The 7,417-nt window shown below is 39.6% G+C and overlaps 1 pseudogene; it reads right to left on the reverse strand.

The window, feature by feature from the left end:
• Positions 1 to 1,095: 1,095 nt before the first annotated feature.
• Positions 1,096 to 4,701, reverse strand: LOC149167525 (uncharacterized; annotated as a pseudogene).
• Between the last annotated feature and the right edge of the window lie 2,716 nt (positions 4,702 to 7,417).

Here is a 7,417-nt window from a genome sequence, read left to right on the forward strand (position 1 = left end):
GTAATATCGATGAAACCTGTCTTTGGAGTTGGATCCCATTTATCACGCACCGTGTCCAAGGCTGCACTCATGAAAGCAAGAGTGTATTCTAGAACACTTCCTGTCTGTACATTGCTGATATAGAATGAATAATGGGATTGTTACCATCTTCAGTCAAAATTCGCTGCGCCTGGCCATCATTTCCAGGGGTTATACCCAACCGCGATGCCACTTGAATAAACTGTGTTGTTTCAAGTTCCCTCAAAACTGTATCAAGGAGACTCATCCAGGAAACAATGCTGCCAATCTCCTTCAAACAATGGAGAATTTATCCTTTCTTTTGAGAACTAGAAGCCCACATTACTTGTTCTCGTATAACATTCAAACAACCTGCGACTCCACCGTCAAATGGAGGAAGCCCCATGGATTTCGGTAATGATCCTTTTAATTCAGTAATCATCGCTTCAAGAGATGTTATCTTGTGTGTAAGCAAGTCAAGAAGAGCCCAAACAAGCCAAGGGATTGATCTCGAACCAAGCAACTTGACTAAAGCAAACATATGACGTAACCCAAAGAACTTGCTCTACAATTGGGCAAAGCTTGATAGGCCGTGTTCAAATCATATGAGCTACAGTAAAAAGTGGAATTCCCATGTGGAACAGGTGTCCGTTGAACTAGTCTTTGGCACACTTTCAATGGGCAAATATAACGCTGGATAGTATTACAGAAGACAAAATTAACCAAGAAATCATTTTGCATCTCTGTAAAAATCTGCAAGGCAAGGCGACCAGAAAAAGAGACCAGGAAGATGTTCCTTGACATCTCATTTAGCATAACATTGTATGGGTCCATTGATAAATGTTCTACTCGGAGCTGATAAGTGAGTCTCAAAGCGTCTAATAATTGTTGCAATAGGGCACTGTGCGCCGCGCTCACTCCCAGTGCGCCGCGCTTGGTGAGTGCGCCACGTCAGTGCAAAAAATGCACTGTGGAGGAATGCCCAATGTGCTGCGCGGCCTATGTGCGCTGCGCTCTAAGCCAATGTGCCACGCAGACTCATAGACTTCACTCTAGTGATTCTTCATTTGCAATTTTTTCTTCAATATCAACTCACACCTAAAAGCATGATGGCATTTCTTTTGCTGAGGTAAAGAGCGATGTTTTCGCTGAAGTAGTCAGAAAGCTCACAACAACTTCGTCCCTATTTCCACATTCAATAACACCTTTTCTCCTCAGCATGCCTCCATCCAATGAGATAGCCCCGTCTCTTATATAAGATATGGGTTGATTCATGTGCTTTCTTGTTTTGTAGACTTGCAAATATGAGAACAGATTAAAAAATAATGTTCCTCTCAATTCAATCCCTGACGAAGTTGAAGGGTATAGATCCTCGTGATCCAACTTTATCATATTTACAGCATATCCCATATATCCTTCAGGGAGGATTCCATCTGATGATTTTAGGTCCTCCATAATCAGTTTCTTTTGTGGATCACCAACATTGAATCCCCCCTCATAAGACCTTAAGTCCTCAAGGCAAATCACACGGAAACTTTCATTAATTTTTGCTTTTTTGGCACTTGCTAGCCTGTGAAGACCTCTTTCTATCCTTATGCTACCACAGCAATCATACAGTTCAAGTGATTCAACCCCTCCATGAGACTTGCAGACAATTGCGAGCATATTCTCCTTTCCCACATACTCAGATACTGCCAGACTGATGGCATCATCCTCTACTTTCCCTAACAAGGAAACAACTCCAACCACGTCCTGTATGATAGGGAGTTTTCTTGATTGAACATTCACCCTACTTAAGTGAAGCCAGAGGGAAGCTGCAGTGATTCCTTGTCTATTTATTTCTTCTAAAGTATCTTCAACACTGTGTGAATATGGGTTTGAATTTTCCTTCCCATCACTTTTTGAAGAAAAGGTACATTTTTTGAGCTCTCTTTCCAACTCACTCAGAAAACTATTCACTTCACTTAAATTGGTTTCTAATTTCCTCAATTCATCCTCACGCTTTTTAACTTTGGTCCCAAGTTGCTTCAAATCATTCTCCCATTTCGTCATCTCACTCATAAAAGTCTCAATGTACAATCTAACTTCATTCACCATAGTTTGATTACTTATTTGTGATTGACTTGCTGTGCTCTCATCGTAAGCATGACAGATTGCTCCATCATTGAAAGTTTGATCCGGAACACTAACAATCTCCAGCCATGGATTTGGAAGAATATCAACCTTAATATGCACAAAGATCTCGGTATGCCAGGAATGGAAAGCTTTAAATTGCAACAGTCTAATGTCTTCTGGAAGCATAATTTTGGGCACCATACCTTTGCCAGACTGAATTTGTATTGAACAGAACTCAGAGTATACAAATCAACTGTCAATGTGTGTTGGAAACCATCCATTTTAGGAGTCACTTTCAAATGTGCCATCATACTTTGACCTCCTTTCAGACTAAAAGCCTCCTCAGCTAAAACCAATGAAGAAGCACCATGATCATATATGTTCCCTTCTTCATCGATGCTATGATTAGATAGTGCAATTTCAGATCCAATTTCCTTTTCTCCATGATGACCAACACCAACATTCTCCGACATCATTTCAGGAATGAAATCACATATGAGGGAAACTGTAGATATATCAATAGGGATATGAAGAGGATTCTTAAACTCAAGCTCCACATTTATAGCCTCTTCAGAAATACAAATATTGCTATCTTTTCCTTTCAAAGATTTGGAAGAAGACCTTGCTGCAGAATATAACCAGTTACTTGATGTCGGGGATGTCGATGGAACTAATCCTTCCTCCAAATATTGCCATGTCTTTTCTGGTAAAATAATAGCTCCAGCAGAGGCATATGTGTGGTGATCCTCAAAATGAATTCTCAGTGATGTCATATTAATGGCAGGCAACTTCAGTTTGAACATTTCATCTTTTTTACCAACACTCTCAAAAACACGCAGGAAATCTCCCAGAAACATTTCCTGAGTTATAGCTGATTGATGACTACATGCAAGTAATCTCATTAAATGTTGAATGGTCAGTTCTGACTTCCTGATAACAGCATACCATCTTCCAAGATTAAAGTGGACATGGTCTCTGATATAATTCCATCCATCGCCTTCAAATACAGGAAGAACACACATATATGCTCTAATGGCATGTTTCCGCTGTCCACATATAGTGTAGTGATTTCCTGCAAGGACAAGATGGAATCCAAATTTCCCGAGCATGTGTGGATTTTCACGCGGATAACAGTAGGCTGCCTGCTCCAGAAATACACGTGCACATAAGCTTGGTTCCTCACTAGAGATACAAAAGTAGACATTGGCAACCTCCTTGAATTGCCCCCTAGCTTTGTGCAATTCCGACCACCAAAGTGCACATCTTGTGGCATATCTCTGACCTGAGGCACCTATTTTCTGATAAGTTGTAAAATTTGTTTCCATGGAATACTCTGCTTCCTTTCTTGATTGATCCAGCATAAATAGTGAAAGTCCAATCATTCCCTGAACACCAGCATAATGCTTCCAAGCCTTGCCAATCTTGTAGTCACAGGATAACAATCGATAATTTGAAAGAGCAAGTTCATAATCACGCAACATAAAGGCATAGTCTCCCAAAATTCTGATCTGAGACTCTATCAAACTAAATGTGTAGATGGACCCATTCGAAACATCAGCAGTATCATCCTTCCCCTTATGCCACCAAAGGTTTTTAAACTGATTTTTCAACCCCTTCCTTGTTGCTGAAACCTGTTGATTCAAGGAGCGTATTTTCTGCTCCATGTATGGGATAATATTCTTTACAGAAAATTCTTGCATGAATTCATTAATCTGTTCCAAGTCATTTCTGTTGAAACAGCGGCCTAGAACATGGTCAGATGATGAATTATCAAAGATGATGAAACAAAAGGAGTCCAGATATCTTCTGGTAAGATCTCTTCATTTGATTGTGAAGAATTAATACATAGCAGCCTACAATCATGTGGTCCAAAAGTTCCCTTCATTTCCAATAGTATTTCATTTGCTTTGTCTGCAGGTCCATCTTCAATAAAGGAAAACTGGTACTGTATTGAGTAAATGAATTTTCTCGTACTTAATGTTGTCTAGGGGCTTCAGTCATACACTTGTTGATATGAGATATAACTAGATTAGCTTTGAAAAATCCCGCTCCAACCCCTGTAGCTCTTGCTTTGTCTCTTTGTGCTGATGATGTTCTATCTGTTTGTGCTTTTGCAGGGATAGGGGCTGTTGAACCTAGCAAGATGGGCAGGGCTACCTGAAGAGCTGTAAAACCTTATCAACCATGTATTGAACGAACTTAATAATTTCTTCTTTAAAATAGAGTTTTGAAGAAGAACTGTCCTTCAGCATTATTAATAATGTGGATCTTGAAGCGAAACCTTATTGAAGCTCTCTTTGGCCTACAGGCATTAGTGAACACTTCTGGAGACAAAACCATGGACTCAAGGAATAAAATGATGCTTTCTGACCAAACTGGTATTTGATGATTGCAAATGACGAGAAATGAACCTTGGTGAATTCGACTATGACAGAAGACTGACTAGACTGAGTCTAACACCACCAAAAGAAAATACTAAACCACCATAAGCAAATACCAAACCACTATGTCAAGTGGCTTTGCCTCAACCCACAAACAAGGAAGGATACATGGCCTGCATCTGATACTCCATCTCCCACATACCTTCATTAGGCCCAAAGTGCTTCCATTTCACTTTAACTTGCTCAATTTCTTGGTTATGGAGCATGAGCACCTTTTTCTGCAATATACACTAAGGCTCTGGCTATAATTATCCATTTGGTTCCACTTGTAATATAGACAAATCAATCACATGATCAACATATTTAACATGCTTCTGAAGCAAAGATACATGGAAAACATAATGGACATTCACTGTTAGAGGCAGTGAAATTCGATAGGTTATTGGCCCAATCCTCTCAATGATGCTGAAGGGTTGACAGAAATGTGGTGCCATCCTGGCACATGAGCCAATACACAAGGAGCTCTTCTTCAGTTTCATGCGTAAGTACACCTGTTCCCCAACATGGAATTCCTTGAACAACCTATTCCTATTAGCTTAACTCTTCTACCTATCCTATACTACCTATATATTCTTCTTGACCACCTACATCTCATGTTCCATGTTTGCCAATAGATGTAGTCCAATCAATACTCTGCTAGCCGGGTCACTCCAACTAATGGAAGTGTTACAACTCCACCCATACAATGGCTAATAAGGACTCATCCTCAATGACTCTTGATAATCGTTGTTGTATGTGAACTCTATGAAAGCGAGGTACTCTTCCCACTTCTAATACTAATCCATCACATACATCCTCAACATGTCCTCCAATATCCGATTGACCCTCTCTAATCTATCCATCCATCTGTGGATGATAGGTTGTGTTGAAGGCCAATTTTTTGCCCAAACTTGCAAATAACTCCTTCCAAAATGTGTAAGTTCACTTCACATCCCTATCTGATACAATATTCTATGGAACACCATGAATTCTAACCACATCTCAGATGAATACTTGTGCTACATCACTAGCTGAGAATGTAGACTTCACTAGAATCAAATGTGCAACCTTTGTCAACCTATCCATAATGACCATGATGGAATCATGTTGCTTCACTGTCTTTGGAAACCCTGTGATGAATTCCATGGAAATGACCTCCCAATTCTATTCTAGAATTGCAATCGACTATAGTTTTCCCCGTAGATGCTTACACTCTGCCTTCACTCACTGACAATCAAAGAATCTAGCCACAAACTCTACTACATCCCTCTTCAAATTTGGCCAATAGTAATACCTCTTCACTGCTGTCAATTTCTTCTAATAACCCTGGTGACCTGAATATGGTTTCACATGAAATTTCCTCAATATCACCTTCTTGAGCTCACTGTTATCCAGTACACATATACTTTCTCTGAACTTGACCAATCGATCTGTTGTAAGTCAATAATCCATACCCTGTGCACCTACACATGTAGCTGTACTTGTACCTATACCTATATTGCCACGTTTACCTATACCACTACATGTACATGTACCTATACCATGACCTTTAACTATACCATGACCTATACATGTACCTATACTATCACCCTGTTGCAACCTATGCACAATCTCCATATACCTCTGATCATGTTGTCCTGCCTGTAAGATCCTATCCTGTAAGTCTGTCCCATAGGAGCTCACAACTTCCAAGTGATGTACATGTACCCATCTACTGAGAGAAACAACCACCCTATTCTCTTTACCTTTGATTTACCTGATCTCGAAATCAAACTCGTTGATTGTGGTCAACCATCCAACCTACCTAGCATTCAGATTCAACTAGTCAAACAAATACCTCAACCCAATGTGATCACTGATAATCACAAATTGCCTTCCAAGAAGATAGTTCCTCCACATCTTCAGTTCATGTATAATTGTTGCTAATTCAATATCATGTGTCGGGTAGTTGTGCTCATGCTCATTAGTTTTCAGGACTCATAACATACCACTTGTCCATCCTGCATAAGGACTCCACCAAGCCCTCTCTTGCAAGCATCTGTGCATTCCACAAACTCTTTGTCCAGATCTGGAATCTGTAGTATTGTTGAATGTGTCAATAACTACTGAAGTTGTTCAAACCTAGCCTCACACTCTTTTGTCCATTCGAACTTCTTATCTTTCATTTTCAATGATTTAATGGGATAAGCAATCTGTGAGAAGTTCCTGATGAAACTCTTATAGTAGTCTGCCATGCCCATGAAATATCTCACTTCATCCACATTCTTAGGAGCTACCCACTACATGATGGTCCATATCTTCTCTAGATGTATTGTAATTACCTCTTTGGAGAGCACATGTCCCAAGTAGTGTACCTTAGTCTGAAAGAAACTACACTTGTTGAGATTAGCGTACAACTGATGCTCCATCAATAACTCAATACTACTGCTAAATTCTTGACATGCTCTGCGTTGTTTTTAGAATATACTAGCATATCATCAATGAACAAAATAAAAAACTTATCCAAATATTGACACAACACATTGTTCATCAAACACATGAATGTAGTTGGAGCATTAGTCAAGCCAAATGGAACAACAACAAACTCATAATGCCCATACTGGGTCGTGAACGCAATCTTGTAAATGTCCTCTTTCATGCATACTTCATGATATCTGGATCTCAAGTCTATTTTTGAGAACACTGTTGCTCCCTTCAACTGATCAAACAAGTCATCAATCCTTGGAAAATGGTACCTATTCTTGATAATCACTTTGTCCAACTACCTGTAATTATTGCATAATCTAAGAGTACCATCTTTCTTCTTCACAATGATACCGGTGTGCCCCATGGTGATGCACTCAACCTAATGTATCCCTTGTCCGACATTTATTTCAACTACAACT

Source organism: Pinus tabuliformis, chromosome 5_1, assembly GCF_031772625.1.
Source record: "Pinus tabuliformis cultivar Carrire ecotype Pingquan chromosome 5_1, CPIR1, whole genome shotgun sequence".
Taxonomy (NCBI): Eukaryota; Viridiplantae; Streptophyta; class Pinopsida; order Pinales; family Pinaceae; genus Pinus; species Pinus tabuliformis.